The sequence below is a fragment of the Schistocerca cancellata genome, chromosome 3 (genome assembly GCF_023864275.1).
Source record: "Schistocerca cancellata isolate TAMUIC-IGC-003103 chromosome 3, iqSchCanc2.1, whole genome shotgun sequence".
Lineage (NCBI taxonomy): Eukaryota > Metazoa > Arthropoda > Insecta > Orthoptera > Acrididae > Schistocerca > Schistocerca cancellata.
Window position 1 is genome coordinate 546008993 of NC_064628.1, and position 22439 is coordinate 546031431.

Genomic DNA, 22439 nt, shown 5'->3' on the forward strand with positions numbered 1-22439 from the left:
ATAGTGGGCTCAAATCAAATGTAGATGACAGAGATCGTCGTACGTCAAAACAACATAAAACTACAGCGGCTAAAGTGACTGCAGAGCTCAATAGCCATGTTCGTATCTATCGACACTGTCCTCTGAGATCTCCATAAAGCGAATACTGATGGGCGAGCTGCTGTACCGAAACCCGTTAGTGACGATAACCAACACAAAGATGCGTAAAACATGGTTTCAGGAGCATAAATCCTGGACGCCAGATCAATGGAAACACGTCATACGGTCCGACGAGTCAACGTTTTCATTATTTCCAACATGGGCCGGGTTTACGTCTGGAGGACACCAAAAGAAGCTTACATTCCTAATAGCGTGATTCCGACGGTTAAACATGGAGGTGCTATGATGTAGGTAGCCATATCATGGTATTCTGCTGGTCCCATCATTACTTCAAAGGCAGTGTTGCAACCAACGATTATGTGAACATTTTGGGTGATCAGATGCACCTCATGATTCAAATGTTGTTCCCCAACAACGATGCCATAGTTCAGGACGATAATCTACCCATTCACACAGCCAGGACAGTACAATCGTCGTATGAGGAGCATCCAACTGAACTTCAGCGTTTTTTCTGGCCAGCACACTCCCCGGACTTGAACTTTATTGAGCCCTTGTGGGCGGTATTGGAGCGCAGACTTCAGAGCAGACTTCCGCCTGCCTCGTCACTACAGGAGTTAGAAGAGGTTCGATCCGAATAGTGGCATAACATTCCACTGGAGACTTTACAATCATTATGAGCCAGCATTACAAGAAGAATCGCAGCTGTATTACAGGGCCCAATCCCTTATTAATAAACGATTCCCAAGGAAATGTAGGGGTTCACATTATTTTGCCTGTCGCTGTAAGGGGCTATTAAAAAGTTTTTTTTATTTCAGGGTGTTGCTGCAGGATATATACAAACGTAGTGCGACTTCGATGTGGGTATGTAGGCACTGACATGTAGGCAAGGAGTTAATATGGCATTTGTGTCTTCCCGACGTTACTTGCGGTAAATGCGGAGAACTGAACTGCGACGACGTTTTTTAGTAAATGCTTCCAAGTTAGAGCAACGTCTTGTTATTCTTTTCTGGGTTGCCGAATGACAAACAGCGGTAGACGTCCATTGGAGTATGAATAATGTATATGGAGCAGCATATCTGTCGAAAACCACCGTTGTGGAATGGTTGCAGTTGAACGCAAAACAGCTGTCGATCTGGAAGGACAGCAGAAAGTTACACCAAGAGTAGTGGGAGACACTCAAGTCACCTGATCTCCCCTCATGCGATTACCACACCATTGGTCCCTTAAAAAAGACCTTTAATGGTCGACAGTTCTAGTTGGACGAGGATATGTAACAGGTAGTTGCGGACTTCTTCACCCAGTAGCACATGGTGTTTTGCCAAGCGGGTATCGTCAACCTCGTGCGCCAGTGGGGTGATTTCTTCAATCTTCAGGGCGATTTTGCCTGATTGTCATACCGCTTCTGGACTGAACGGCCTTTTAAAGAAAACTTTCCACTACACAATAGCGCAACCTGCATGCTTGGCTAGCATCAGCATTTATGATCAAGCAAGCGTTCCTCGCGCTATTTCCATATGCTTGTCCGGCCCCTGTATACTACTTCGCTGATTCCATACACCAACTGGGACGTCCTGTACACCAGTTCACTCCCACGACTTACGTCAGCGGTGAAAGATAACACAGCCATTTGGTGCCAATTCTACACCATCTACTGCGCCCCAAAGGGAACGCTGTGTTGAAACGTCCCCTTAGAAAAATTATAAATGATTGTGCTTAAACTGACACACAATATTTTTTGCGCAACGCAGTCTGACTTTTAATAATCCCTACAAAAGAATGGCACTGACTAACAATAACCTATACCTTTCATGAATCACTTACCTCACAAAAATCTCCGTTACTCAAACTACTGCAATACAGCGAGCGTCAATACTGCCAGCTAAATAAAAGATTCTAACTACTGAAGGCACTAACTACTGATAGGCATAGTTAGCAAATGAAAGATTTTGATAAAGAACAAACAGGGTATTTACCTTCACAGTGCTCAAAAGTCATAATATATATCAGTTCATGACATCCAGTCTCACAAATTTACTGTCTCTGATGGACACACGTCCAGATCATCCATTCTCAAAACTCCACCATCTCTCTCCCCACACCCACCACTGCTGGCGGGTCACCTCCAACTGCGCAACGCTACGCGCTGTTAATAGCCAACTGCCCAACACTACAATAGCGAACAACAATGCAAACCAGCCGGACTGCACACAGCACAGCCAGTGATTTTCATACAGAGCGCTACGTGGCGTTACCAATAAAAAAACCTATGCAGCCTACTTACAGTGTGTCTTTAAGAGGGTGATTAATACATTGTCCAGCGAGTTTGTGCTGAATCTATGATGTTCTCTTCGGCCCTACAAGATTTGGATACACCGTATGATGCTCCTCAGAGCTAGCACACACACGCTGGCCAGAGTGGCCAAGCGGTTCTAGGCGCTACAGTCTGGAACTGCGCGACCGCTACGGTCGCAGGTTCGAATCCTGCCTCGGGCATGGATGTGTGTGATGTCCTTAGGTTAGTTAGGTTTAAGTAGTTCTAAGTTCTAGGGGACTGATGACCTCAGAAGTGAAGTCCCATAGTGCTCAAAGCCATTTGAACCATTTAACACACACACAATCTCTCTCTCTCTCTCTCTCTCTCTCTCACACACACACACACAAACACACACACACACACACACACATGTGTGCGCGCACACGCATGCACACAGGAAGAGATAGAGAGAGACAGAGAGAGCCCTTTTGTGATCTCTATGTGGCACTTAACAGCAGATGCAGTCTCGCTTTTAAGCTTTTAATTGCGACATGAATTGCTAGCAGAGGCCTTTTAGTCGGTCGGGACGGTTGACGCGCGGCGGCCAGAGGCAACGCCCCCGCGCGCGGCAGCCCCTCGGAGGCAACAACCCCGCGCGCCTCCCCCGGCCGTGGGCGGCGCCGCGTGGGCAGCGCGGCGCGGCGGGGCTCCCTCTGCAGAGCCGCACCAAAACGCGCCGCCAGCGCCGGCGCTCAGCGCATGGCGGGCAGCGCCGATTAGTTCCGCCGCTCAAGTGGCGCGTGGGCGGCGCCCGCCCCGGAGTCCACCGCCAGTCTGCTGTGCGATTAACACACTTCGCAGCTGCGTGGGCGCCAATTACGCTTCAGCAAAAAGCGAGCGAACTGCTCTCTCCACACCTTTATTAGTGGCTCCATTCCATTCGGGCCGCCCCCGCAATCTACCGTTATCAGGGAAAGCTCGTATGGTGGATACCCTCCGCGGACCCCTGATGGTATCGCAGCCGCCACGGTCCTCGTACCGTGCCACACCTCTGTGCTGACGCCGCCTGCGTGGGGGGTCGCATTTCCGTTTTTTGAAGCTCAATTATCTGCTGCAGTGGCTGTCATAACTCTTATTTTTCCCCTACTACACAGCTTCGGATCTGTAGCCATTTTCAAGCGAAAACGGACATACGCTGCGGGAAAAATAAATTAATACACCTGGAAAGACGACGTCGATTTTGGTCCGATGATGACATATGCCACCTGTGGTATAATAGATGTACTGATGATGGTTTCAACGTCGTCAGCCAACAAATAGCGTAGCCCTTTAATAGTGATTGCTCACAGCCAGAAGGCTCAGTGTGACGCTAACGCGTGAAGCAAGCAGGCAACCATGCCATGGAGACTAGAGATGGGCAGACTCGTTCATCCTTGGGAACTAGTTCACTGGTGATCGTTCTTTTTTGGGAACCGTTCATTTTTACTCGTTCACCGTTCAGTTGTGCTTGGTATATGTTTCTTAAGAAAAACTGGAAACGAGTAGTGTAGGTGACTGAAGGATGGAGGGCACCAAGAGGGGTACTTGCCTCCCCCTGGAGTATAATGTTTTTATTCATTACAGAATTCTCACACACTTTTAGAAGTAATTTCTGTGATTCTGCAGAACCTCTCGTTTAGCCAACTGTAGCCTTGTGTGGTTGATCACAGGGAAATAATATATGGTGGCGCACGGAAAACCGGCCCCGGCTCGCCAATTACGCCCGATTTGTTGCCCGTTACGAGCAGATACAACAAACAGATAAACATGTAATAATTAGGCAGTGAAGAAATAACAAATAAGCAACAACTGCGAAACAATCGATGACGATTGTTGGGGAACAATGGGCAGTCTAGCGGTCGGGGCCGATTTTTCGTGTGCCAGCCTGTACTACTGAAATATGTAATATTGTACAAGTTATCATATTTTCTTTGCAAAATTTGACAGCAGACACTCGATTATAGAGCGCAGGCTTCATTCGGTTGTAAGTCGGTCTGCCTTCCATAGCAATGAACATGCCGTTTTACCTTGGATCGCCGGCTGGAGTGGCCGTGCGGTTCTAGGCGCTACAGTCTGGAGCCGAGCGACCGCTACGGTCGCAGGTTCGAATCCTGCCTCGGGTATGGATGTGTGTGATGTCCTTAGGTTAGTTAGGTTTAATTAGGTCTAAGTTCTAGGCGACTGATGACCTCAGAAGTTAAGTCGCATAGTGCTCAGAGCCATTTTAACCATTTTACCTTAGATCAAAGAAAGACGGAAAATAGCCGCTCGTCTACAAGCAGACAAAGGCTCGGTGGCCACATGGTCAGGTAAAGACTAACAGACAGGCCGGCAGGCTCAGCGCGAACGGAAGTAAGGATTTACGGAACTAAAACATGTTTACGACCCAGCACGGCCACCCCAGAACACAGTCGCCTTTCCTTTTCGAGGGAAGATCGTAGCAAGTGCAACGTCTTTGTTTTCTGTTCGTTTACGTAAAATAATTCACATTCGCAAGGAAATTACTCGCATTAGATAACGGGCCAGTAATGAGTCGTCTACCAAACCAACATTAATCGTTTTCATTTGAAATTTGCTGGTGTCTACATCATATTGTCTGCGCATCAAACTGCCATACTGTGCGGGAACTGAAGTGAGCTGATATGCCCTTTTGTTACCTGTAAAGAGGTACCTATTACATACAACATATTTTTTATGTAATTTACGTAAATATAAAATACTTTTTAATTACCGGTCGTGGACGCTGAATAGCCAGAACCATGTGCAAGAACAGTTTGAAGCACATGTAAAATGTGCGAGCGCAGTAAATGAATCGAACAGCTGGATACTGAACTAACTAGCAGTAGTCGGCAGTGGAACTGCGACAGGTAGTCATGCGAAGAACGACGAGTGCGGCCGAGGGAGACCGAGACTGAGACGAGCACAGGACCGAGGCAGGAACGAGAACTGCCGAAGTGACCGCCGCGACCGAAGTGAAATAGTAAATTATGAACCGATCGTTCCTCGTTCCCGCGGACTATAAGTAGACCGCCGCGACCGAAGTGAACTATGAACCGATCGTTCTTCGTTCCCAGGAACTATAAGTAGACCGTCGCGACCGAAGTGAACTATGAAAGACAGTTCCTTGGAATTCGTTCCTCGGTCCTTTCGTTCATCTTGGTGAACCGTTCCTTTGAACCCGTTCGTTCGCGAACTACCCATATCTAATGGAGACGCAGTCGTGCTTCCTAAGGCCAACAGAGCCAAAAGCGTCAGATTGTGGCTTTCTGAGTTGCGGCATGGTCCTTTCGGTGAATTGCCACTCAGGTTGGACGTGCTTAGTCAGTTGTGCAACGGTGCCGGTATCAGTGGTCACGTGAACATTCTCACATCCGTAGACGAGGTTCTGGACGTCCACGCAGCACAGACACCCACCAGAATCGCCGTATTGTAAGCGCAGCTACCAAAGCACAGATAACAGACCACGTGAGCCCTTATGTATCAACACGTACTGTTGCGAACCTATTATTACCAATGGGACAATGGGCAAGCACACCTGCAGCCTACCTTACACTCACGCCACAGCATCCGATGTACACTGCTCGACTGGTGCCGTCAGAGCATGACTTTCAAAATCGAATGGTGCACCGTGCTCTTCAGCGATGAAAGCAGATTCTGCCTGCATGCAAATCATGATCGTTTGCACGTACGACGTAATTTGGTGAGTACTGTCTCACACACTGCATTTTCCCAAATCACACTTGCCACATCCCAGGCCTTATGGTGTGGAATGCGATAAGCTACAACTCTCCTTCAGCTTTGGTCTGTCTGGAGGGGACGCTAGACAGTGCTCGGTAAGTGCAGAATGTACTGTAATTAGACCCATTCTTTTCCCATTCTTGCAACAGTCCGGCCGCTGTGACCGAGCTGTTCTACGCGCTTCAGTCCGGAACCGCGCTGCTGCTACGGTCGCAGGTTCGAATCCTGCCTCGGGCCTGGATGTGTGTGATGTCCTTAGGTTAGTTAGGTTTAAGTAGTTCTAAGTCTAGGGGACTGATGACCTCAGATGTTAAGTCCCATAGTGCTTACAAGGGAACCTTCCCATCGCACCCCCCTCAGATTTATTTATAAGTTGGCACAGTGAATAGGCCTTGAAAAACTGAACACAGATCAATCGAGAAAACAGGAAGAAGTTGTGTGGAACTATGAAAAAAAAAGCAAAATATACAAACTGAGTAGTCCATGCGCAATATAGGCACCATCTTGGATAATCTGAGCTCAGGAGCGCCGTGGTCCCGTCGTTAGCGTGAGCAGCTGCGGAACGAGAAGTCGCTGGTTCATGTCTTCCCTCGAGTGAAAAGTTTATTTCCTTTATTTTCGCAAAGTTATGATCTGTCAGTTCGTTCATTGACGTCTCTGTTCACTGTAGTAAGTTTAGTATCTGTGTTTTGCGACCGCACCGCAAAACCGTGCAATTAGTAGACAAAAGCACGTGCCTCTCCAATGGGAACCGAAAACATTTGATCGCAAGGTCGTAAGTCAACCGATTCCTCCACAGGAAAACACGCCTGATATATTCTATACGACACTAGTGACGGCATGTGCGTCACATGACAGGAATATGTTGTCGACCCATCTAACTTGTACACTTGGCGAATGGGTAAAAAGATTCTTCTACCTTGCCCGATTTAGGTTTTCTTGTGGATGTGATAATCACTGCCAAAAAGGTGATGAAAACATAAGAATTCGTCACATAAACTGCAACAAATGAATGCAACAGTTTCACAGTCGCACAGTTTTCCCTGTGCTCTGTCAAAACATATGTTTTGTTTGGATGTTTGTTTTGGTGTAGCATCCCCATACTACGGCGCAGTTACCTCGCATCGGACGGACGGACGGATAATAATTGTCTGAAAATAAAAAAAAATAATCTTTTCACTCGAGGGAAGACTTGAACCAAGGACCTCTCGTGCCGCAGCTGCTCACGCTAACCACGGGACCACGGCGCTCCTGAGCTCAGATTAGCCTTGATATTGCTTATCTTGCGCATAGACTATTCAGTTTGTATATTTTGCTTATTTTTTTCATAGTTCCACATAACTTCTTACTGTTTTCTCGATTGATCTGTATTCAGTTTTTCAAGGCCCATCCACTGTGCCTACTTATAAGTAAATATGAGGGGGGTGCGATGGGGAGGTTCCCTTGTTAGAGCCATTTGAACCATTTGAGCAACAGGAAGATAATGTGTTGTTTCAGCAGGTTAACGTTCGCCCAAACACTGCCAATGAAACTCAATGAGCTCTGCAAGATGTGCCGTAACTTCCCTGGCCTGCACGATTTCCGGACCTACCTCCAATCGAACACATGTGGGAACTGATGGAATGAGAAGCGACTCCTGAGACTTGACAACCAACAACTCTTACACAACTACATGAACAGATCGAGCAGGTGTGGCATCACGTATCTCGGGACAGTATCCGCCATCTGCACGGTCGACTGGATGCCGGAGTCAGCGCCTGCATTGCTACCCGTCGAGGATAGACCACCTAATATAGGTGTTCCAGCTCGGATCGATACCTAGCACCTCAGAACCGATTATGCTACTGATCTGCAAATATAATCATTTCATGTACTCCATACGCACTGTTGCAGCAACAAATCTTGAGTGAATTGGAAACCTCTAAAATGGTGTACAAATTTTTGTTTCTGCCAGTGTTTCGCGGTGAGTAAGTATGATACGCAAGCTCTCATTTTTTTCATTTGATATGCTTTAATGTAGCATTCGAGCCGCTGTAAGTTCATCGTCAGATGGAGGTGTTAGACGAAAATTATCTTGTGAAAAGTGTCCAGGTAGAAGCTAGAGTCATTGTGATTGCAGTGCATTTTGGTATCCGTGACAAATTCAGTTCAATAATGTGCACATTAGCAAGTTTACACACACACACACACACACGCGCGCGCGGTAAGGTACCCCTTATTCGCTGGCAAGAACACATTTTACTGTATTTCCAGTTTTGGTATTTCGCACACGTGAAGTGAATGTATCAGTGCCGTACTACAAGCGGAGTAAGGAGCGAGCGGTAGCTTCCCACGCTGGCTTGCAAAGGCCGTTGGCCATCTGGCGATTTCAAAACCAGTGGGGTGAGGTGGCCATGCAGAAATCGCTTGTGACGTCAGCAAAGAGATACGTAGGGAAAGTGGATTTGTACTAGATAATTAATTGAAAACTTCAGCTGCCGACAGGTGTTGTTGATATACCTCAATGGGGACAGCTGAAAATGTGTGCCCCGACCGGGACTCGAACCCGACGTCTCCTGCTTACATGGCAGACGCTCTATCCATCTGAGCCACCGAGGACACAGATGAAAGCGGGACTGCAGGGACTTATCCCTTGCACGCTTCCCGTGAGACCCACATTCCCAACTGTCCACAATCTACATTCGTAACGTTCCTAATATTTTCCCATCCACTCATTACTCGCGCCAACTAAGGTGACGATTCCCGTAAGAGTTCGGGCAACCTGTGGATGGACAAATATTAGGAACACTACGAATGTACATTGTGGACAGTTGGGAATGTGGGTCTCACGGGAAGCGTGCTAGGGATAAGTCCCTGCAGTCGCGCTTTTCATCTGTCTCCTCGGTGGCTCAGATGGATAGAGCGTCTGCCATGTAAGCAGGAGATCCTGGGTTCGAGTCCCGGTCGGGGCACACATTTTCAGCTGTCCTCATTGAGGTATATCAACAACACCTATCGGCAGCTGAGGGTTTCAATTAATTATCATTTATTCTAGAGAAGCTGCACGGTTCTTTCGAGAACAGTTACTATCTTCATATAATGTCTGAAGTAGTGCTGGAGGAAAGTGACATTAAATCCTGCACTGCTGTCCACAAACCCGTAAGACTACTAGGAGGGAGGGAGATCTCTTCTGAACAGCACGTTGCAAGGCTTCCCAGATATGCTCAATAATGTTCATATCTGGGGAGTTGCTGTCCAGTGGAAGTGTTTAAACTGAGAAGAGTGTTCCTTGTCCATGGAGCCACTCTGTAGCAATTCTGGACGTGTGGGGTGTCGCATTGTCCTGCTGAAATTGCCCAAGTCCGTCGGAATGCACAATGGACGTGAATGGATGCAGGTAATCAGACGGGATGCTTATGTACGTGTCACCTGTCACAGTCGTATCTAGACATAACAGGGATCCCATATCACTCCAGCTGCACACGCCCCACACCATTAAAGAACCTCCACCAGCTTGAATAGTCCTCTGCTGACATGCAGAGTTCATGGATTCATGAGGTTGTCTCCATCCGCTCGACACAATTTGAAACGAGACTCGTCCGACCAGGTAACGTATTTCCAGTCTTCAACAGTCCGATGTCAATGTTCACGGACCCAGGCGAGGCGTAAAGTTTTGTGTCGTCCAGTCGTCAAGGGCACACGAGTGGGCCTTCGGTTCCGAAAGCCCTTAGCTATGATGTTTCGTCGAATGGTTCGCACGCTGACACTTGTTGATGGCCCAGCATTGAAGTCTCCAGCAATTTGTGGAAGGGTTGCACTTCTGTCACGTTGAACGATTCTCTTCAGTCGCCGTTGGTCCCGTTCTTGCAAGATGTTTTTCCGGCCGCAGCGATGTTTTACCGGACTCTTGATACTCGCGGTACACTCGTGAAATGGTCGTATCGGAAAATCCACACTTCTTCGCTACCTCGAAGATGCTATGTCCCAGCGCTCGTGCGCGGACTATAACACGACGTTCAGACCCACTTAAATCTTGATAACCTGCCATTGTAGCAGCAGTAACTGACCTAGCAACTGCGCCAGACCTTGTTGTCTTATATAGGCGTTGGCGACCGAAGCACCATATTCTGCCTGTTTACATTCTTTATTTGAATACGGATGCCAATACCAGTTTCTTTGCCGCTTCGGTGTATAGAAGTTGCCTTTTGCCACTTAGAAATTAGGAGGAGTCTGCGGCTCATAAATACTATTTTTCAGTAATTTTACTACGCTAGGAAACGTTGATATTAATAAATAAACCGAAGATGTATGATCTTGTACGAACTATACCGAATGTACGATCAAGTTACAGACTATGCACCATAGTCGGCTGTCGTCGATAGGATAGACCAAGTCAAGTAGTAGACCATGCTCTCGTACCGTTAATTGTTAGCATATAACCAGTGTGAACAAGTTCATTTTATGGTGTTTCTTAAATAAACGCACTGCAATGGCATGCCATGTAAAACCTATTTGCACAAAAACATCTTCCTGCTTCATTATATAACACATAGACAGTAGCACTGCACTTTCAGATTCCGATTGTGCTGCTACGGTTCCAATAGGGGCAAGGGGACATGAAACTACGAGAGTATCTCCACACAACAGGTAGGATGAATTTCTATGCGGCAGCTCACCAAGTCAGTTCAAGGACGGACTGGCTTACTGGCTTAATTCTTGCAAAACAGACACACACACACACACACACACACACACACACACACACACACACACACACGCAAAGGGTTTTACAGGTATAGCTGAATATATTTTATATGTAGTACCTTAACATGGACACAGATCAGTGTTTTTTTTTTTTTTTTTGGTCTCTCTACATTCAACAGTCTTCCCACAAACACATCACAAACTTGAAGATCTGATGTTTTCCGCACTGTCATAACTACATCACTAAGTGGAGTATGACTGTCAGTAGAGGCTAACCGTCTTGTGTCAACGTGTCCACACTTAAACGCCCGACCTGCTGTCCGGGGTAAAATAGGCATTAATAGCTTGTTCTTAACACGTGTAGTTGGAGCTACTAACCAACATAAAAACATATGACTTGTAATAGCCATAATTATTATTCTGCAAATAACGTAAACACTGATGTAGTGCTGTACAGTACAACGTTCTCACTCCCCACAGAAATATCTGCACTTGTAGGCACTACACCATACGTAGTGCTACAAAACGATACCGGCAAACTTCGAGTGGTTGTAAAGAGATGCCACGAGAAACAAATTGAGGATAGATGCCCACGTCTGTAAACATTTTCAAATGCACTACAGAGCGTCAAAGTTGTAGTTACCGGCGCCTGCCTCTAGCCACGCCTTCGGTAGCAAACATGATTTTGTACGCTGACTGACGGTAGGTAGCACGTCGCGCAGTGTTGCCGTTCAGCGACCTCCAATGAAGAAAATGTAACTAGCTGCTTCGTGACAGTCCTTGTTTCTGTTGTCTCAGTAGATGAAGGTTTCAAATAGGTTTTCCATCCACAATTTGCCGGCCGGTGTGACCGAGCGGTTCTAGGCGCTACAGTCTGGAACCGCGCGACCGCTACGGTCGCAGGTTCGAATCCTGCCTCGGGCATTGATGTGTGTGATGTCCTAAGGTTAGTTAGGTTTAAGTAGTTCTAAGTTCTAGGGGACTGATGACCTCACAAGTTAAGTCCCATAGGGCTCAGAGCCATTTGAACCATCCGCAATTTATTATTCTCCTGGAACCCTCTAAGGATTTTATTGTAAAACTCAAATCAGACAGTCAAATGTTCTGCGCGACTTTTGAGTTTTGTGCATATGTAGGTTTGCCAATCCAGAAGCTGTGTTCTTTAAATGTCAACGAGTATGCAATGATGCCCTCGTCGTGTTTACTGCAACAGCAGCTATACAATGTGATTCCGTGATGACGTTCCAAACTTTCAGGGATGATGGACAAGGATAAACGTGTCAATTTGAAGCAAGGAATCCTGGCCGGAAACGACTGGCTCGAAAGTTATAAGCGAAAATCATTCTGAAACCTCTGAGAGCGGAATACATCTGTCGGATCTGTTGTTGCTAAGATTGTAGGGCAGGCACCTTTCAGAGGTCGTAGTATGGACGAAACCAAAAAGAAAATGTCCAGTAAAAGTGGCTCTAGAATGCATACCTTAAGAGCTACGGTCACTTGTTCAAGAGATGTTTTCCACAGTATCGAAGAAGGACAAGTGTTCATAGTTTTTGTGGTATGAATTTTGGAGCTCAAGTTTACCAGGTATTTTTCCCTTGTTTTGGTCCACACTGCCACCTCTCAAATTTGTCTACACTACAATCTTAGCAATAACACTAACGATAGACGTATTCCGCTGTCAGAAGTATCAGAACTACACTCCTGGAAATGGAAAAAAGAACACATTGACACCGGTGTGTCAGACCCACCATACTTGTTCCGGACACTGCGAGAGGGCTGCACAAGCAATGATCACACGCACGGCACAGCGGACACACCAGGAACCGCGGTGTTGGCCGTCGAATGGCGCTAGCTGCGCAGCATTTGTGCACCGCCGCCGTCAGTGTCAGCCAGTTTGCCGTGGCATACGGAGCTCCATCGCAGTCTTTAACACTGGTAGCATGCCGCGACAGCGTGGACGTGAACCGTATGTGCAGTTGACGGACTTTGAGCGAGGGCGTATAGTGGGCATGCGGGAGGCCGGGTGGACGTACCGCCGAATTGCTCAACACGTGGGGCGTGAGGTCTCCACAGTACATCGATGTTGTCGCCAGTGGTCGGCGGAAGGTGCACGTGCCCGTCGACCTGGGACCGGACCGCAGCGACGCACGGATGCACGCCAAGACCGTAGGATCCTACGCAGTGCCGTAGGGGACCGCACCGCCACTTCCCAGCAAATTAGGGACACTGTTGCTCCTGGGGTATCGGCGAGGACCATTCGCAACCGTCTCCATGAAGCTGGGCTACGGTCCCGCACACCGTTAGGCCGTCTTCCGCTCACGCCCCAACATCGTGCAGCCCGCCTCCAGTGGTGTCGCGACAGGCGTGAATGGGGGGACGAATGGAGACGTGTCGTCTTCAGCGATGAGAGTCGCTTCTGCCTTGGTGCCAATGATGGTCGTATGCGTGTTTGGCGCCGTGCAGGTGAGCGCCACAATCAGGACTGCATACGACCGAGGCACACAGGGTCAACACCCGGCATCATGGTGTGGGGAGCGATCTCCTACACTGGCCGTACCACCACTGGTGATCGTCGAGGGGACACTGAATAGTACACGGTACATCCAAACCGTCATCGAACCCATCGTTCTACCATTCCTAGACCGGCAAGGGAACTTGCTGTTCCAACAGGACAATGCACGTCCGCATGTATCCCGTGCCACCCAACGTGCTCTAGAAGGTGTAAGTCAACTACCCTGGCCAGCACGATCTCCGGATCTGTCCCCCATTGTGCATGTTTGGGACTGGATGAAGCGTCGTCTCACGTGGTCTGCACGTCCAGCACGAACGCTGGTCCAACTGAGGCGCCAGGTGGAAATGGCATGGCAAGCCGTTCCACAGGACTACATCCAGCATCTCTACGATCGTCTCCATGGGAGAATAGCAGCCTGCATTGCTGCGAAAGGTGGATATACACTGCACTAGTGCCGACATTGTGCATGCTCTGTTGCCTGTGTCTACGTGCCTGTGGTTCTGTCAGTGTGATCATGTGATGTATCTGACCCCAGGAATGTGTCAATAAAGTTTCCCCTTCCTGGGACAATGAATTCACGGTGTTCTTATTTCAATTTCCAGGAGTGTATTTTCGCTTATAACTTTCTACTTGGTAGTTTGGGGCCAGGATCCATTGGTTCAAACTGCACATTCTGAAAAGCTTGTAACAGCACAGAATCGTCCTCCATATTTCAATGAGTGACTTACTTGTTATGAGTAAGGTCTTGCAAATGCCACATCGCTGAAATCAGCTGATCGTGTGAACATTTTCGGCTACAGAGGCAGCATGGTTCGTATTTCTGTAGGGGACTTCCAGCGACTTGTTGAGTCCATGCCACGTCGAGTTGTTGCACGACGCCGCCCATAAGACGTCCGACACTATGTTAGCAGGTATTCCATGACTTTTGTCAACCCAGTGTAAATCTTTCCGAGCAATCTGATTTCTCTTATTTTGTTGTTGTTGTTGTGGTCTTCAGTCCAGAAAATGATTTGATGCAGCTCTCCATGCTACTCTATCCTGTGCAAGCTTCTTCATCTCCAAATACCTACTGCAACCTACATCCTTCTGAATGTGCTTAGTGTATTCATCTCTTGGTCTCCCTCTACGATTTTTACCCTCCACGCTGCCCTCCAATACTTAATTGGTGAGATCTTGATACCTCAGAACAAGTCCTTCCAACCGACCCCTTCTTCTAGTCAAGTTGTGCCACAAATTCCTCTTCTCCCCAAATCTATCCAGTACCTCCTCATTAGTTAAGTGACTTACCCATCTAAACTTCAGCATTCTTCTGTTGCATCACATTTCGAAAGCTTCTATTCTCTTCTTGTCTAAACTATTTATCACTCATGTTTCACTTCCATACATGGCTACACTCGCATACAAATACTTTCAGAAAAGACTTTCTGACACTTAAATCTATACTCGATGTTAACAAATTTCTTTTATTCAGAAACGCTTTCCTTTCCATTGCCAGTCTATATTTTATATCTCCTCTACTTCGACCACATCAGTTATTTTGCTCCCCAAATAGCAAAACTCATTTACTACTTTAAGCGTCTCATTTTCTAATCTAATTCCCTCAGCACCATCTTATTTAATTCAACTACATTCCATTATCCTCATTTAGCTTTTGTTGATATTCGTCTTATATTCTCTTTTCGAGACACTGTCCATTCCATTCAACTGCTCTTCCAGGTCCTTTGCTGTCTCTGACAGAATTACAATGCATCGGCAAACCTCAAAGTTTTTATTTCTTCTCCGTGGATTTTAATTCCTACTGCAGATTTTTCTTTTGTGTCCTGCACTGCTTGCTTAATATGTAGATTGAATAACATCGGGGATAGCCTACAACCCTGTCTCACTCCCTTCCCAACCACTACTTCCCTATCATGCCCCTCCACTCTTATAACTGCCATCTGGTTTCTGTACAAATTGTAAATAGCCTTTCGCTCCCTGTATTTGAGCCCTGCCACCTTCAGAATTTGAAAGTGAGTATTCCAGTCAACATTGTCAAAAGCTTCCTCTAAGTCTACAAATGCTATAAAGGTAGGTTTGCCTTTCCTTAATCTATCTTCTAAGATAAGACATAGAGTCAATATTGCCTCACGTGTTCCATTTTATTATGATAATCATATCTCCCTATATGCCTGGGCGCCAACAACATATTTACACACTCTGACGAGAAAACTGACGATTGAAATTTCATGAGAAGATCCTACCGCAACGAAACACCCCTTTGTTTTGATAACCACTACCCTAATTTGCGTATCATTTCTGTGGCAAGCTCTCACCTACTTCGTGAAAGTATTAAACGAGGATCCTTCATTGAATTATTTCGATGTCCTCAGTCAGTCTTATCTGATACGGATCCCACACCGCACAGCAGTACTCCAGAAGAGGGCGGAAAGTTTAGTGTAAGCTGTCTCTGTGGTAGACATGTTGCATTCCCTAAGTTTTGTGCCAATGAATCAGAGTCTCTGGTATGCTTTCCCCTCAACATTATCTATGTGATCGTTCCCATTTCAGTTCTTTAGGGATAATGCAATCCAAGTTACTACAGACAACGCGCTAGTTTATTGTCATTCAAAAAATTTATTTAAGATGTGAGCTCCGTTGCAACTCAAATAGCGTGATATTTCAGTCGGCGATGTTTCTCGACACCGGCAGTGAAAAGGAAAACAACGCATGCGTGGTCTCTCCCTCAGAGAGCGAAATTCTGGAAGGGGTCGTGTAGGCACTGTTGTGCCCAGGTGAATCCTAGGATCCAGAAGAAATTTTTTATCCAATTATCCATCGATTTCGCACTTTTAACTTACTTAGTTCCTGTCACCTCCATGAAACAAAGTTACTTGCTTCATTATAGGCATTCATCGATCAGTGAAAGTAGTGTCAAATAACACTTACTGTGCTCCGTCTCAGAGAGATTATTGAAATTCGGATTAATGTTCGAAAGAAATCTTCAAAAATTCATAAATAGGAGATCGTATGTCTCCTAAGCCATCCTGCCCCGATGTCCTGCCATAATGGAGAACATGAACTGTTATCAGTGAACACTGATCTCGCTGTTTCACATGGATTTATATCACAGAATGCACCCAGAAACTTTCTCTTGCACGTCTTCGTCGTTGCCTTTCACTCGTAAGGAACTATCAAAAAGACATACTCGAAGGGTAATTTTTAGTTATGTACAGGTGGTCATAATTAAACTGATAGTTTTCCGAGTGCTACAGTGCAGGCTCTATACATTGTAGGTACGATCATTAACCGGTTCTTTGGCGGAATATGCGGAAAAATAATAGCTCCACTTTCTCCCATCAGATGAAAATGTGGCGCCGTAAGCAATCAGAATGTGAAATGCTTCCTGTTTCGACGTCGGTTTGCTGTTAGGCGCCTTTAGCGTTAAGGATTAAGAAGGTTGGAGTTCCTCGTAGGAAGCGCAATTGGTATTAAGAAGAAAGACAGTGCGCTGCTAGTAAAGTTGCTTTATTGGAACGACAGCAGTAGCAGCATTGCATTGCGGGAATATCGCCGACAGAAACAATAAATGGGCTAAAGAATACGATCAAGAAATTATAAGGGACAGGTGAATTAGGCGGTGTAGCAGGAAGAGCGAGGCTGCCCATTCCCACTGCAATTGTTGATGAAGCTACTGTAGCTTCAAAGGCCTCTGAGCACTGTGGGACTCAACTGCTGAGGTCATTAGTCCCCTAGAACTGAGAACTAGTTAAACCTAACTAACTTAAGGACATCACAAACATCCACGCCCGAGGCAGGATTCGAACCTGCGACCGTAGCGGTCTTGCGGTTCCAGACTGCAGCGCCTTTAACCGCACGGCCACTTCGGCCGGCACTACTGTAGCTATAGCCGACCGTGCAGCACATTCCTCAAATTCTGCAACCACAACTCGAGATGTGTAAGGGGAATTGTCTCTCCCCTGGTCAACAGTTCAAAAGATTTCGCGGAACATTTTACTCTGGCATCCCTGCAAGTTTCAGAATGTGCACCAAATTGCTACAACGCCGTTTGAGGAGCTGTCTGCGAGACAGCTTATTCTAACACAGCGAATGAATCAGATACAAAAGATTCTCGATCTACAAGAAGGTTACGTTTGGTATTGTAATATGGCACCAGGAAAGGTGCCCCCAGCGGGTAAAACTCTTACCGACTAAGCTAATCAGGTACTACTCAGCAGCCGCCCTCCCAGCTTAGACGGTGCGAGCAATGCCCGCGAATCACAAAGTTCCGGATTCGGCTCCCACGCTGGCATACAGCTTCAATTTGTCGGAAATTTTCACAACAGCGAACACTTCGCAGCAAAATGAAAGATTTTTTTTACATTGAAGTTTAAAGTACAATATTGTAAAAAGCTATTAAAATTGCAGCCGGCCGGAGTGGCCGAGCGGTTAAAGGCGCTACAGTCTGGAACCGCACGACCGCTACGATCGCAGGTTCGAATCCTGCCTCGGGCATGGATGTGTGTGATGTCCTTAGGTTAGTTAGGTTTAAGTAGTTCTAAGTTCTAGGGGACTTATGACCACAGCAGTTGAGTCCCATCGTGCTCAGAGCCATTTTTATTAAAATTGCGGAAATCGTGGTAGGCTCGCTTCAGTTTATCCGTAACGTACTGAAACTTTTAAAGATCGTGTTTAATTTAAGAACGGCCAAAGGGTAGCTTTTGACAATCTTTCTTCTTGCTAATGGAAATCTTCGAATTTCATATAGATTCACTTCGGGTTTAAGGTATGTGACAGCTTAAGGTCAACTCGCATGTTCTCTTGTTTGTAACCTGTATCTCCGATATGTGAAGGTATTGCAGATTTTATTGGTATCATGTTAGAATGAGTTTGTACGTTCCTTGAATATGGAGTAAAAGGTACTGCCAGTTTGTATTGAATATTCGGGAGAAAGTTAATTAGAACTAATTTTGAAAATGCCACATTTCATAAATTGGTCGTCAATATTTTAACAGCAGAGGGACTTTCCGTGAGACGACTAATTGTTTTCTGGAAAAACTTGTTCTTACATTACACTGTTATAGAGATTAAAGGTTTTTTTGAGGAATGTTGCAGTTGCAGTGCCATAAAACGTAACAAGAGTGTGTGTCGCACTTAATGTCGACCAATCACTAAAAGAATAATAGGTCACTGCTTGACAGAGAGTAATTCTCATTGTGTCGTGTGGTAAAGGGTCCTCATCACAGAACCGTTTAAGGGGCAACTAGGGAAGAAGATTTATTTTATGCTCCTGTTGTTGTGTTGTGTTCTGAAGTCCAAAGTCTAGTTTGATGCAGCTCTCCACGCGAGTCTACACTCTGCTGGCCTCTTCAAAAAATGGTTCAAATGGCTCTAACCACTATGGGACTTAACATCTGAGGTCATCAGTCCCCTAGAACTTAGAACTACTTAAACCTAACTAACCTAAGGACATCACACACATCCATGCCCGAGGCAGGATTCGAGCCTGCGACCGTAGCAGCAGCGCAGTTCCGTGGCCTGTTCATCTCTGCATAATTAGTTCTGCAAACCGGCATCCATTTCAACCAGCTTACTGTAGACGAGCTTTGGTCTCCGTCTACAAGTTTTACCTCCCAAAATTCTTCAATGTATGAAGATGTGACTCATCTCCTGATCCGTTTATTTTTTTCGAATTGTACCAGAAATTTCTTCTCTCCCCCACCCTGTCCAGTGCCCCTTCTTAGTTATTCGATTTTTCCGCCTAATCTTGACATTTCATAAGCTTCTGTTCTCCTCTGAACAGTTTGTCGTCCACGTTTGACTTCCGAGCAAGGCTGCACTCCAGCCCTATACCTCCAGAAAAGACTTCCTAACACTTAAACTTGCATTAGAAATGAGCAAATTTCTCTTTTTCTTCCTCTTGCCAGTCTGTATTTTTATGTTATCTCTACTTTGGTCGTCTTCAGTTTTTTTACTGCCCACGTAGCAAAAGTCAACCACTACTCTTAGCGTCTAGTTTCCTAATCTAATTATCCCAGAATCACCTTATTTAATTTGGCTACATTCAGTTTCCCTCATTTTATTTTGTTTTGTGTCTCATTTCATCTTCCAAGTTTACTGCCTTCTCTGAATTAATTACATTGTAATCGGCAAATTCCTAGTTTTTATATCTTCTGTCTGAACTTTACTCCTCTTTCCAAATTACCTCTTGATTTCCTTTAATACTTGCTCAATGCACGGATTTAATAACGTTGGGGATACGCTGCAATGCTGCCTCATTCGCTTCTCAGGTACTGCTTCCCTGTCACGTCCTTCAACTATTTATATCTGCTTAATGGTTTCTGTACAAGCTGTAGATAACCCGTCGCTCTGTGTATTTTATCGCTCCTAACTTCAGAGTTTGAGTCTATTCCAGTCACCATTGTCAAAAGTTTTCTCTAAATCTACAAATGCCATAGACGTCTATCTTCTAAGATACAGCACAGAGTCAGTATTTGATCACGTGTTCCGATGTTTCTCCGGAACGCAATGCTCTTCGCTTCGGTCGGCTTCTGCCAGTCGCTCCATGCTCCTAAACATGTTCTAATTAATATACTCGTGCCATTAGGGTTCCCAGGAGAGCGTCTGCGACGTACGAATCGTCCCTTCACTTAGTCAGCACAACCATGTTACTGTATGTCGACCGAGGCTCATCTTCATTTGCAGCCAAGTTCCAGCTGGCAATCAGTCGCTCGCTCTCAGCGTTCACTTCGTTCCCTGCTGATGTTCTTGGTCATTACGGCACTTCTGTACCCCGGCCCACTTCCACTATCTGGACAAATCACGTCATCTGATCTCCTCAGTCATGACTCCCTATGGCACATAAACTGCGTGCCTTTAATGTTAGTAACAATAATGCTGCAGTCTACCAGATATTATGCAGTATGATACCACGTAGCGACGCACCTTCTACTCTGATGAAACGATGAACCTCTAACAAACAAAACACAACACAGTTCGCGGGTAACAAACAACAATTGTTTTTAATTGGCAGCTGCTTTTATATAATTTATCTTGTGTGACATAAACATGAACATGAAAAGTGGAGATAACTTCTATATCCAAACTATCAGAGATTCGACAGTGCTCGGTGACGTGATTTATTTAACCGACTACCGTTGTTTTTACTCACGAACTTGAGTGATGTCTATGTTAAAATCTTTCGGAACAGTGTGTGTGTGTGTGTGAGAGAGAGAGAGAGAGAGAGAGAGAGAGAGAGAGAGAGAGAGAGAGCAAGCTTCTCAGCTCAGCCGCGAGTCCGTAGACAGTGTCAAAGGTGACATACCGTATACTGGTCAAGCCTTTGTCCGCAGCTCGTGGTCGTGCGGTAGCTGATGACCATATATGTTAAGTCCCATAGTGCTCAGAGCCACTGGTCAAGCCTTTCCAACAGAGACTGTTCGGATGATCCTTTGTTGCATTAGCTTAATGAATCGACCCATAGGGTTTCATCCCATCTGCACTCTGTGTAGCTCTCGTAGGAAACGCAAGTAGGCGACCTGTGATTCTAATTAGTGTTGCAAGTAGGTAGTTTCTATGAAATAAGGTCCAGGATGCCATTAAGATGCGTTTATTTGCAAACGCCGTAAAATAGGAATAGTTTAGTGTTGTAAAACTATTCCTTTCACAACATTAATAATTTCCGAGAGCACAGTAAAGCTAAATATTATAACTAAATAGCATCTGCGTACATTCTGTCGCGACTCTCACCTATGAACAGGCTATGTACGTCCTATCGCCGACTGGCGAGCTTGGCGCAGCCGAAATCTCTTACTTACATCGTGACACTGCGTAGACAATCGTGCATCTTCAGTATGTTAACAATATCCATATGCCTATTGAATATACGAGCTTATTGTGTGAAGCCCTGATGACCCGTAGGCTCATCCTAGTACCAGTTATGCAAAAAGATGACTTTAATATTAATATTTAATGAAGTAAAATCCACACTCTTATGACTCATCATCGCGCCATTTGGTCCAGTTGCTGGCTTTTTCTCCGTGGGGGCTTCTTGCTCCCTGCCGGATTATTCTGCATCACTGCTTAATGCAGCGAATTGACTGCAGCTATCTGCCGAGTTTTAAGAAGCGTAAAATTTGGAAAAATAAATGCCCTTAAAAACAAGTGACACCTCACAAGTAGGTGTGGGAGAGTAGGTGTGATTAAGTGAGCGGGGGAGAGAGTGTGTGGGAGGAGGCAGGAAGGAAAAATCGACAAGTAACGGAGAGATAGGGAGTGGGAAAGTAAAGCGGCACTAAAGATAAATTCACAACAGAATTGGTTCAAATGGTTCAAATGGCTCTGAGCACTATGGGACTCAATATCTGAGGTCATCAGTTCCCTAGAACTTAGAACTACTTAAACCTAACTAACCTAAGGACATCACACACATCCATGCCCGAGGCAGGATTCGAACCTGCGACAATAACGGTCGCTCGGTTCCAGACTAAAGCGCCTAGAACCGCTAGGCCACACCGGCCGGCTAAAAGAATTGGTTTAGCATGTCAACCTTAATTTGGCTGCTGCAAATGTCTTAGTATCGACAACGTCTGAACACTTCCTGCCGCAGTTCTGATATAGTACAAAGTTGTGCAACACAGTGCGCCCAGCTTTAGAAGAGAGAACAGAGAGTTGACTAAGAAGTAAAGCTGTGGCAGAAGTAAAGCTGTGAATACCTGGCGTGGGTCGTGCTTCGGTAGCTCGTTGGTAGAGCACTTGCCCGCGAAAGGCCAAGGTCCCGAGTTCGAGTCTCGGTCGGGCACACAGTTTTAATCTCCCAGGAAGTTTCATATCAGCGCACACTCCGTTGCAGAGTGAAAATCTCATTCTGGACTAAGAAGTAGTTGGGCAACGATTGGTATGTCGGTCATATGAACTGAAAGCGGGGAATATCACTATCACTCATCAACCCCTTCCTCTCATGATTTCCTTCCTCCCTCTCTCCCCCTCAATCTAATCAAAATCTGTGGGGGACTAGATGCAGGCGGAACTTAGTAGGGAATACAATTCAACACTGTCTTCATACGAATGGACTTCCTGCAAATCGTCAAGTGAGATACTATCTATACTTTTTTACTTGCTAACGATGACTGAACGTCC

General features: G+C 45.9%; 1 protein-coding gene and 1 non-coding gene across 2 annotated transcripts in view; both read left to right on the forward strand.

Moving 5' to 3' along the window:
- Positions 1-22439, forward strand: part of LOC126176416 (low-density lipoprotein receptor-related protein 4) — a 646448-nt gene that overhangs the window by 223360 nt on the left and 400649 nt on the right. The gene's annotated exons all lie outside the window — the stretch shown is intronic.
- Trnat-ugu (transfer RNA threonine (anticodon UGU)) lies at positions 9008-9081 on the forward strand. Its single transcript has one exon. It is a non-coding gene; the product is annotated as a tRNA-Thr (tRNA).